Source organism: Heterocephalus glaber, unplaced genomic scaffold (assembly GCF_053883595.1).
Source record: "Heterocephalus glaber isolate CG9 unplaced genomic scaffold, H.glaber_assembly_v1.0 deba00001533, whole genome shotgun sequence".
Classification (NCBI taxonomy): Eukaryota; Metazoa; Chordata; class Mammalia; order Rodentia; family Bathyergidae; genus Heterocephalus; species Heterocephalus glaber.
In genome coordinates, this window is record NW_028258331.1 from 230,188 (window position 1) to 242,442 (window position 12,255).

The 12,255-nt window shown below is 36.9% G+C and overlaps 1 pseudogene; it reads left to right on the forward strand.

Moving 5' to 3' along the window:
- Positions 1-528: 528 nt before the first annotated feature.
- On the forward strand, positions 529-1,556 carry LOC147824605 (vomeronasal type-2 receptor 116-like; annotated as a pseudogene).
- The last annotated feature ends 10,699 nt before the right edge of the window (positions 1,557-12,255 follow it).

A 12,255-nucleotide genomic window follows, 5' to 3' on the forward strand; every position in this document is an offset into this window, starting at 1 on the left:
AGCAGTCTGGGAGGCTGAGACAAAAGGATCACAAATTTGAATACAGCTTTGACAATTTTGTGATGTTTATTTCAAAACTTTTAATTTTTTTTAAGGTTTGGGGATGAAACTCAGTACAATGGTCCCAAATTCAATAATTGGGCCTAAAATAGGAAAGAAAAAACATTACATGGAAAACAAAGAAGAGACAAACAAAAAAGGGACAATTTGGCTCAAGAAGTCCTACGAATTTTTTTAAAATTAATTTTATTGGTACACTTTAAGTATACCTAATGATCACATTCATCACAGAGAATTTGTACCTGTTCACGATATATCTTGATCCTTATTTTTTATCATTTGCCTACCCTCCCTTCAACTCATTTTTGTCTTATTTACAGAACTTTGTTTCTATTTTTTTCCTTTCTTTTTCATCATTTCCCCAGCCCTCCTCCCTTTGTTCCCCGCCCATTTTCTGGAATGAGTGAGTGAGTGAATGAAGAGAAATAATGAATTTCAACTAATGACAATTTGATAATCTCTGTAGATATGCAGCAGTGTGTGAAGTGTCCTGATCATCAATATGCTACAGTGCTGCAAAACCATTGCCTCCAAAAGTCTGTGACTTTCCTGGCTCTTGAAGACTCCATGGCGAAGTTGCGGGCTGGCACCGCCTTGAGTCTCACTGTCCTCACAGCTGCTGTTCTTGGGCTCTTTGTGAAGCACTGAGACACTCCCATTGTCAAGGTCAATAACTGAGATTTTAATTACACCCTGCTCATCTCCCTCATCTGTTTCCTCTGCTCCTTGCTCTTCACTGGCCGTCCCAACACAGCCACCTGCATCCTCCACCAGATCACATTTGGAATTGTGTTCATGGTGGTTGTTTCCACTGTCTTGGCCAAAACTATCACTGTGGTGCTGGCATTTAAGGTCACTGCTCCAGGCAGAAGGATGAGGCAGTTGCTGATATCAGGGGCACCTAACTCCATCATCCCCATCTGCTCCTTGATCCAACTCACTCTCTGTAGAGTCTGAATGAGCACAAATCCACCCTACATTGAAACAGATGCACACTCTGAACATGGTTGCATCATCATCGTGTGCAACAAGGGCTGACTTACCACCTTCTACTGTGTCCTGGGATACCTGGGTTCCCTGGCCCTGGTGAGATTTGCTGTGGTTTTCCTGGCCAGGAACCCTGGCACCTTCAATGAAGCCAAGTTCCTGACTTTCAGCATGCTGGTGTTCTGCAGTGTATGGGTCACCTTCCTCCCTGTGTACCACAGCACCAAGGATTGAAGGTCTTCTCCATCTTGGCTACCAGTTCAGGGCAGCTGGGCTGCATCTTTGCCCCTAAGTACCACATTATTCTGTTAAGGCCTGAGAGGAATTCTCTGAATGGGTTCAGAGATAAAACACACTCACACAGAAAGAAACCTTTTTAATTTAAATAATGTGTTTTTCCCAAAATGCATAGAGGGTCTGGACCAAATATATACCATGTTTTTCAGTTACATATTGCATGATGGCATGAGATTTTCTTAAATTATCAATGGACTTATTTTTTTCTGTAATAGTTTTAAAGATGCTAACTCTTGTAACCTGTTATGTTTTCACTTTGAATATCCATTTGAAAGATATTTTTGTTTCTCTCATAAATCAGTAATAAATTCTTATGTTTGCACTCAATTTTCTCTTGGTTTCTCACTTTTATCTTGTGCACCACTTGAACGTCTCATTTGTATTCATTTTTAATATAGTAACTTTGTAGATCACCATATTCCAGAATTTCCTCAATCATTAAATTTTTCCTAGTCAAAAACGACTATAACTTAAATATGCTATTTAGAGTTTATTTTTGAAAAGGACTTCATATTTCCTTGCTAATCCTTTCCTGTGAATATTCTTGAAGGAATTTTTCTAGAAAGCCCCTGTCTTCTTGCCATTAGAATCCTAGAATTTCCTGATCACCTGTGATAATACTCTTAAATTTTAAATATCACTGAGTTTAATGATGTTAAATGAAGGGATAGTGTTCTATAGTGTGTTTTAATATCAGTGGTTGATGAAACATTTCTGTTTATCTGGTTTAAACATTTTTTCTAATGTCAGACATGTCTCCATATGCCTATATTTGTTTTCTATTTATTACATATACACATATATTGTATGCAATATTTTTCTTCTCATATGTAATCCTGCATATTTTTAGAGTTTGTTGAAAATTCAAACATAGTTTCATCTACCACATTTAGCATACTAAAGTTTGTAAGTCAAAGGTCCATTGTACTTATTTTCAGGAGTACCTTAACTTTTCATGGTATGCTGATAGGCTATAAGACTATTTTGAACATATTTGAATTTAATATGTTTGCATCTGTTTAAAGTGAATTGGCAAATGTTATTCCTTTTTAATGTCATCCCTGTTGGATTTTAAACTTTATATATGCATCAATATATGTTTCTTAAGTGAAGGGAAGAACTGGATAGCTATGTGGACTAATGGATTGAGGATGCGTAGATGGATGGAAGAGTGTTAAAGGCAAAATAATGGCAGGAATTCAAGGAGAAATGAATGGAAGCAGGGAAGGTGAAGTGTAAGTGTCAGGGGGAATGGATGTTGCTGGAGACCCCTGCAGGAGGTCTCAGACTCCTGTGAGCCACCACAGCACTGGCTAAAGTTTAAAGAGTAGAGGGAAGGAGAGTTATAGTAAAGCTGAGTCTTGGGTCCTGATCAATGCTGCTCTAGGAAACAAAGCATATCCAGCATTTTTGAATACCATAGTAAGAAGTAATATGGAGCTAGGGAGTTTTGAAGTCATCTTGTGAATTACTGCTGAATACCTGACATGATGGTGCCAGGCAGGGCTGTTAGGGGGCAGGTGTTACTTTTCTTGTTAAAATAGAAGAAATTAGTACTGGGACCAGGAGCAATTAGTAAGCAATCCACAAGGTCAGTGAGAAATCATAATTCAGAGGAAAGGATATTAATTGGTGTCACACTAGCCTCAGCTGCACATAATTCAGCAGGGCCTTGCCATTTCAGAGACCAGGACTTAGCCTCAGTGACAGCCATTAGCAAAGGAGCAACATTAGCCCAAATCTTCTAGCTCACATGTCTGTTTGAGTCATGCAGGGCTTTGGTCTGACTCCTCATGTAAAATAATATAGCCAAATTAATGAAGCCAAGAAGAATGGGCCACTCATACCCCACTAGTATTGGCCAGTGATGTTTCCTACAGAGAAATAACAAAACAAAATAGAGAAATCACAAAATGAAACAGAGAAATGGATAATTTAAAACATTTTATAGACCACTGCTCCCTATGCAGAGGACAATTCTGGGCCACCATAGCACTGCTCCCCATGAAGAGGAAGGGGTCCTGGGCCACTGTTCCACTGTTCCTAGTGCAGAGGAGGTTTCTGGCCCACCATACCACTGCTCCCAGCACAGAGGAGGTTTCCAGGCCACTTTACCACTTCTCCCAGTGCAGAGGACGTGAGCCATGAGGGCACCAGGAGCACACACTCTCACACACACACACCCCCATCTAAATGAGAAGGCACATAAAAAAGTGTCAAAACCAGAGTTCCAGATCACCTGCAGCAACCCCAAAGGGAAATAAGATGGAACACCTTGATACTCAACCACCTCAACTCCCTGAACTGGCAACAAATGATGATGTGGAAAAAATGAAATCAGAAATAATTTATCAGATAACAGTAGAGATTGTGCTCATAGTGCAAGAGATGATTAATAAATCTAGAGAGGAGGTGATAAACATGATGTAATACTGACATAGGAAACAAATGGAATCCATAAAACAGGTGGAAACAAATTTCCAGGAGATGAAAAACTACACTGAATGTCTACACAGTAGAGTGAACCAATGTGAGGACAGAATTTCAGATATAGAAGATAAGATTGCAATTAGTGAACAGGAAAAGAAATATTGTTTTAAAATTGTAAAGAACCATGAGAAATCAATCCACCAGCTGCTAGATGATGCAAAAAAGAATAGCATAAGACTGATTGGAGTCAATGAAGAAACAGGAGAGACTGCAGATGACATTAAAAAAACAGAAGGTATGGCAGAAAACTTCCCAAGCAAGGGGAAAAGAACTTGACATACAGATAAGTGAATCATATAGGACTCCAATTAGCCTTCATCAAAAAAAGATCAACACACAGGCATGTAATTGTTAAAATTCCAGAAACTCAAGAGAAGATAAAGTTCTACAAGCAGTTAGAGAAAAGAAACAAATCACATACAAAGGAAAGCCCTTCAGAATCACAGCAGGCTTCTCAATGCAAAACCTCAAGGCAAGAAGAGCTTGGAGTGATGTATTCCTAGCCCTAAAGGAAAACAACCTCCAACCCAGATTGATGTACCCTCCAAAATTGTCTTTCAAAATTGATGGAGAAATAAGATACTTTCATGACAAAGAGCACCTTAGGAACTTCGTGAATACCAAACCAGTACTCCAAAAACATTTAGACAATATCCTAGGAAAAGACAATGAGGATCACTACCCCAGGAAGCACAGCAGAATGAATCCATTGGGTGAAACAAGAAATTAAGTACAAAGTGGAAGAATCCAACAAAAAGAAGTCATGACAATGATAAGTCAATATGTACCCATCATAACCATCAGTGTTAATAGTCTCAATTCGCCAATCAAAAGATATAGATTGGCAGAATGTGTCAAGAAGCAAGATCCAACAATATGAGGCATACAAGAAACACACTTGATTCAAAAAGAAACTCGTAGAATGAAAATTAAAGGGTGGAAAACAATACCCCATGTAACAGGGACCCCCAAAATTCAGGAGTAGTTATCCTCTTTGCAGACCAAGTGAATTTCAAACCAACAGTTTAAGAGAAACAAAGAAGGACATTACATCCTTGTAAAGGGAACAATCCAACAGAAAGAAGTGACAATCATAAATATCTATGGACCAAACACTAGTTCCCCAACTACATAAAACAAATACTAGTGGACATGAAAAGTCATATATGCCCTAATACAACAGTAGTGAAGGACGTCAGTATCCCACTGTCACAAATAGATAGATCAACTAGACAAAAGATAAATAATGAAACACTAGAACTCAATCAAACTCTTGAACAAATGAACTTAACAGATGTTTACAGAGTGTTCCACCCCACAAAATCAGAATGCACATTCTTTTCAGCTGCACATGGGTCGTTCTCCAAAATAGCCACATACTAGCTCATAGAACATGTTTAAGTAAGCACAAAGGAATTGAAGTTATCCCCTGTATATTATCAGACAATAGTGCAATGAACTTGGATATCTAGAGCAAAAGAAACCACAAAAACTTCATAAAAACGTGGAAATTGAACAACACATTTCTGAATAACCTATAGGTCCCAGAGGAAATTAAAGAAGAAATCAGACAGTTCCTTCAATTAAATGACAGAGACAATACAACATATCGGAATCTATGGGACACAATGAAAGCAGTCTTATGAGGGAAATTCATAGCAGTGAATACACATATTAGGAAAACAGAATGAGCCCAATTAAATAACCTGATGCTGAACTTGAAGCTTCTAGAAAAAGAAGAGCAGGACAAACCCAAAGCTCATAAAAGGGAGGAAATTATAAAGATCAGGGCAGGAATCAATGCAATGGAGACTAAGATAACAAAACAAACAAACAAAAAATCAATGAACCCAAGAGTTGGTTCTTTGAAAGAATAAACAAAATTGACAAACCCTTAGCCAACCTTATCAGAAAAAGGAAAGAAAAGGCCCAAATTCATGCAATTAGGAATGAAAAGGCTGAAATTACAACGAATCCAATAGAAATCCAGAGGATCATCAGTACCTACTTTGAGAACCTTTATGGCAATAAAATGGAAAAACAGAAGAAATGTGCAGATTCCTAAATTTGTATGAATTAGTAAAGATGAATAAAGAAGACTTAAAAATTCTAAACAACCCAATATCAATCAATGAAATTTAAAAAGGATTAAAAACATACCAACTAAGAAAAGCCCGTGTCCTGATGGCTTCACTGCTGAATTCTTCAAGACACTTAGGAAATACTGCCACTACTCTTTAAACTCTTCAATGAAATTGAAATGGAAGCAATACTCCCAAATCCATGCCTGGAAGCAAGCATCACCTTGATCCCCAAAGCAGAGAAAAATCCAACCGAAAAAGAGAACTATACGCCAATTACACTAACGAACATAGTTGCAAAAATCCTTAATAAGATACTACTGGCAAATAGAATGCAGAAGATTATCCAGAAGATCATACACACTGATCTAGTGGGATTCATCCCAGAGATGCAGGGATGGTTCAACATACACAAATCAATCAATGTAGTACACTATATAAATAGAGCCAAGGACAAAAACCATATGATCATCCCAATAGATGAAGAAAAAGCATTTCACAAAATCCAACACACATTTATGATAAAAACCCTACAAAAAATTTTAAGAGATGGTCTCTACCTCAATCTGATAAAGGCCATCTATGAAAAACCAACAGCCAATATCATACTAAGTGTTCAAAGACTGAAATGATTTACACTAAAATCAGGAACAAGAAAAAGGATGTCCACTATCACCACACCTGTTCAATATAGTTTTGGAAATATTAGCCACAGCAATTACACAAGAGAAAGAAATAAAAGGAATAAAGATAGGAAACGAAGAAGTCAAATTGTTATTATTTGCAGATGACATGTTACTCTATATAGAAGATGCCAAGAATGCCAAGAAAAGTCTTCTAGAGTTAATAACCAAATTCAGTAGAGTATCTGGATACAAGGTCAATGCATAAAAATCAATTGATTTCCTCTACACAAACAACAGACTCACTGAGACAGAAATAGGGCAAACAATTCCTTTCACGATAGCATCCACAAAACTGAAATACCTAGGAATCAACCTAATGAAAGAAATCAAAAACCTCTTCTCTGAAAACTACAGCACCCTTAAAAGAGAGATTGAAGATGATATTAGAAAATTGAAAGACATCCCCTGCTCCTGGGTAGGAAGCATCAACATACTTCCCATGGCCATACTTCCAAAACTGCTATAGAGATTCAATGCAATCCCAATTGAAATTCAAGCAGCATACTTCACATAACTTGAGAAAACAATCCGGAAATTCATTTGGAACAAGAAGATACCCAGAATAGCAAGACCAATTCTAAGCAACAGAGACATGGCAGGTGTATCACAACCCCCAACTTGAAACTATACTACAAAGCTACTGTGATAAAAACAGCATGGTAATGGCAAAGAAACAGACCTGAGGACCAGTGGAACACATTAGAAGATGCAAAAACAACTGGAGACACACTCAGCCACCTCATCTTCAACAAAGGGGCCAAATACCCTCACTGGAGGAAAGATAGTCTCTTTAATAAATAGTGCTGGAAAAATTGGGTTTCAACTTGTCAAAGATTAAAACTAGACCTCTATCTCTCACCATGTGCTAAACTAAAATCAAAATGGATTAAAGATCTAAATATTAAAATATAAATGCTGAGCTGGCTGGAACAGAGGTTAGGTAGAATTCTTGAACACATTGGTGTAAGAAAAGATTATATGAACAAAACCTCAGTTGCCCATGTACTAGCACAAATAATCAAGAAGGGGGATCTCTTCATATCAAAAACCTTCTGCCTAGTGAGAGAAACAACCAACAGTGTGAAGAGACAACCCACAATTTGGGAAAAAATTTTCACTTGCTGTTGCTCAGACAAAGGTTTACTATCTCAAATCTACAAAGAACACAAAAAAATCAGACCTTTCAAATTTAAAGACCCAATCCAAAAATGGGCATCTGAAATGATCAGATATTTCCCAGACAAAGAAATAGAAATAGCAAATGAGTGTATGAAAAAATGTTCGACATCACTGGCCATTTGAGAGATGGAAATGAAAACAATACTGAGCTTCCACCTTACCCCAGAAAAAATGGCTGCTATCATGAAATCAACCAATAACATTTACTGGTGGGGATGTGGCAAAAGAGGAACACTGCTCCAATGCTGGTGGGAGTGTAGACTGGTGCAAGCACTGTGGAAATCAGTATGGAGACACCTCAAAGAATGAGGATTGGCAGTTCCATTTGACCCAGCTATTACCCTGCTGGGTGTCTCCCTCAAAGAATTTAAAGAATCATACCACAGTGATATATATGTGCACCTATGTTCATAGCTGCACAAGTTGTACTAGCTAAAACTCGGGAGCACCCGAATTGCCCATCAACTGGAGACTGGATAAAGAAAATGTGAGGTTTTCTTAAATAAAATGGAATACTACTCACTCATAAAAAATGAGAAGTTAGAGACATTTATGTCTAAATGGATGCACATTGAGGTGACACTCTTAAGTGAAATCAATAGGACACACATGTGTAAATACCAAATAGTGTCTATAGTGTGAAAAACTGAAAGTGTAAATAAGGACTAAAAGGTATAATAGATAATGTGAAATAAGAAGAAAAGGAGCAAAGGGGAAGAGGAAGTGGGAAGGGTAGGGGAAAGAAAAGAAGGGAATGGAAGTAATAAGACAAAATGAAAAATTAGAGACAAAGTCTTTGTAAATAGGGTGGGATGGAGTGGTTGAAGGGAGGGTAGATGAAGGGAGAAAAATAAGAACCAAGAGAGAATATGTAAAGGTGCAATTTTTCAATGATTAATGTCAGTATATTGTATACCTAAAATGTACCAATAAAATAAAATTTAAAAAAAAATTTTACATAGGTTTTAAAACTGTAAATTGTATTATAAAACAATTGTATTAGAAAACATCTTTCATGATTGGCCTTTCAACTTCGATGGACCAGGATTTTATAAACCTGACAGAATGCCCAAAGAAGCCACCTTCTCTCAGGCAGATTTTGTCTCAAGCCTATGTCCATAATCTATTTGCATGAATGCCATCTGGAATGATGACAAGGATTGCAATGGAGGATTCAATGGATGGTTATTTGTGAAAGGGCCTCAAAGTATTCAGGTGTGTAGAGAACACTTGAACACCATGCTGTCCCTCAAAAGTTCAACATAGGTAGGTGCAGCCTCATGTACCCAGGGTCGAGTTGAGTCTGACAACTTTCCCTGTATACTCTATGCATGTCCACATCTCAGTCACAGGCACTGAAACACAGATAGCTACATGTGTTTGACCTTGGGAGAGCCACTAATTACACTGAATTGAGGAACTGCAAATCAGTAGCTCAATGCCAGTGAGAAAATCACATGACAACCTCTGAATTGCAAGGATAAAATTCCCTCTCTACTCTTAGGTTCTTTTAACTCAAGACTCATTTCTAGAACTACACACTGCAGTCTATATGTGTGATGTGCATTATTTATGATTTTCTGAAAACAGAGACTAAGAGGGAAATTCCTCTCTCTTCTAACATATTTCCAAGAAAGAGAAATTTGGGGAACACTTCCTCATTTCCTATTAACCAAAATATTGAGAATGCATGTCCCACAGATTGGCATTTTTGGTCTATACTTCAAAGGACTATCAGGGCAGTGAAACCATGCTATGCTCTAATGCTGGACAAATGCTATTTTACATTTGTTGAAACATGAATAAAATACAATGAAAATTTAATCCAAAACTATTGATTTTATTAATATAATGGTATAAATATGTTTATGGATTGCTACAAATAAATTATAGATGTAATGAGATTGTGGGATAAATTAGGGGAAAGAAAGTGCTCTGTTTATTCCCTTTATTTCTTAAAAATTAAAGCTGGTTTTGAAATATTTATTAATTAAAAATATATATTTTTCAAATACGTAGTTAGTGGCCTTTTTGGTAATGCGACTATTGCAAACAAAGTTGTGCTTTTAGTGAATACTGCAAAATTTTGTATAAAAGAAAAATGTATACACTGGATGTGGTGGTGCATGCCTGTCATCCCAGAACTTAGGAGGATGAGGCATGAAAGTCATTGTGGGTTGAAGGGGAGTCTGGGCTACATAATAAACTTAAGGCCAGCCTGGACAACTTAGAGAGATCCTGGTTCAAAAACAGAAAGAGAAAGAAGGAGAGAAAGAAAGAAAGAAAGAAAGAAAGAAAGAAAGAAAGAAAGAAAGAAAGAAAGAAAGAAAGAAAGAAAGAAAGAAGAAAGAAGGAAGGAAGAAAGAAAGAACGAAGAAAGAAAGAAAGAAAGAGAGAGAGAGAGAAAAGTATAAAATTCACATAATAATTTTGGCATTCAGTAAATATTAAGATAATGCATTGATTCCATTTGATTAATTGTATACATATAATTAAGCTAAAAATTCTTCAAATATAAAACAAATTGAAGATCTGGGAGATGTATTTGCATGGCAATGCACTTCTCATGTGTGAGTCCCAGATGTGATCTGAAGTACTGATCCCCAAAGGAGGTTACACATGTTTTTAATTGCACATGGAAAGATGTACACACTGCACTTACACACACGACAGCCTTTGTAGATTCAGAGAACACCACACAAGTTTATATCCTCTCATAATCAAACTCATTTTTCTAATTTCCAAACACACTTTTTATGAAAGCAATAATGTGTCTCCAAAATATATCTTGAGACCCAAAACAGGCCAAATTATGGATGCAATCTTATTTGGAAATAGTGTTAACTGATGTCGCTATATTAAAGCCATCAGAGCAGGCCTAGATCAGTCTGAATGGTGTGTTAATTAGAAGAGGAAAAAAATCGATGACAGCAAGGACAGAGATCAGACAGACGTAGCTGCATTCAAGGACTAGTGGTCAGTTTACTAAGCTAAAAATAGGCAGGTCCTAGAGAAAACTTGATTTCAAACTCTTAGAGTGCACTCTTCAGAGAAAATATAATTCTGTCGCATCAAGCCACCAATTTTTCCACATTTTGTTAAAACAGCCTTAGGAATGGCTGAAAAGGAATCCAGGTAGAGATGGCAGTGCTCATGTAACACAAAAGGCAGACAACACGTGCAGATCATAGAGCATTATTCCCTCCCTCCTCCATAATAGTTGTTATCCCCAAAATTTGCTCATACAGGGTGATGTCCTTGGCTCTCCAGAATGCAGTTTTGAAGTAACAGTAGCTAACAAGGTGTTTGGAGTGCTTGAAAGTTCAGATAAATTAGTATGTGGAACCCCTGCTATTTTTGAAATTATGAGATGCTCTGTGTTCTAACCTGTGTAAAATCCTGTCCAGGAAATTGATATAAGATCCAAATTCTTCTTCCATACCAATGTTTAAAATAGGGGATAGCTATTGGAAAGTAGCAAAAAATATATTCAAATGGGAAACAGAACAATAGATGAAAAAGGAGGAGAAAAGGAAGGTAGGAATAAAAAATTTAAAGGGAAAAACAGTTGAAGGGAAAAACTGGAAATAAAGCATTTCCAAATGAGGAGAAGAAGGAAGTGTGGAGGGAGGAATGGAAGGCAACAGAAGAAAGAATTAAGATGTGTAATCCACATGTACAAATTCCTCATGATGAATGTGACTATTATGTACGGCAAACACGTACTATTAAACACATGAATGAGACCTTTTCAAATTAATGCAAACTCAGGAGGTTTTTGAATGCAACTGATGTCTGCTTTTCACATTTCCTAATTGGCATTTACAATTCTCCTTATTCCACTTTCCTAGGTAGAAGTTTGTTCTTAGTGCTGGATTCTGCATCAAGCAAACTAACAGAAGAGTTTACAGATGAATGTGTGATGTGCTGTAACAGTGGAAATTTTGAGAAGGAGCCTAAGTTACTCTAGACCAGGTTTAGCATTTAAAAATTATTCTGAGCAGTTACACATGTTCCAGTTCTATGATAGGATTTACTGAGCCTGGATGAAGTTGGCACAAAAGTGGTAGATAAAAGAACAGTTATCAGAGGAAGGAAAAAATCCATTAACTCAAAAGAGCAAAAATGGACCAGGGATTTAGCTCAGTGGTTTCACTGCCTGCTGCACAAGTGCAAGGACCCAAGTTTGATCCCTGGTACCAAAAAAAAAAAAAAATCAAAAGAGCAAAATAAACTTCAAGGCTTATGAGAAAAAGTAATAATAATAAACACAATTGATCAATGTGGGTACATAAATCCACAAACTATGAAGCAGAAACTAGATTATTTTCAAGATGAGTTTACATGAAGTATATTTCAGCTCCACAAAGTAGCAAAGAATCTCTGAGATTTCTATGTAATAAGAGAAACCAGTGGCAAAATACAAAGCTTTGGAAAATCAAGAATAAATATGGTAAATCAAATTTTAAAATAAC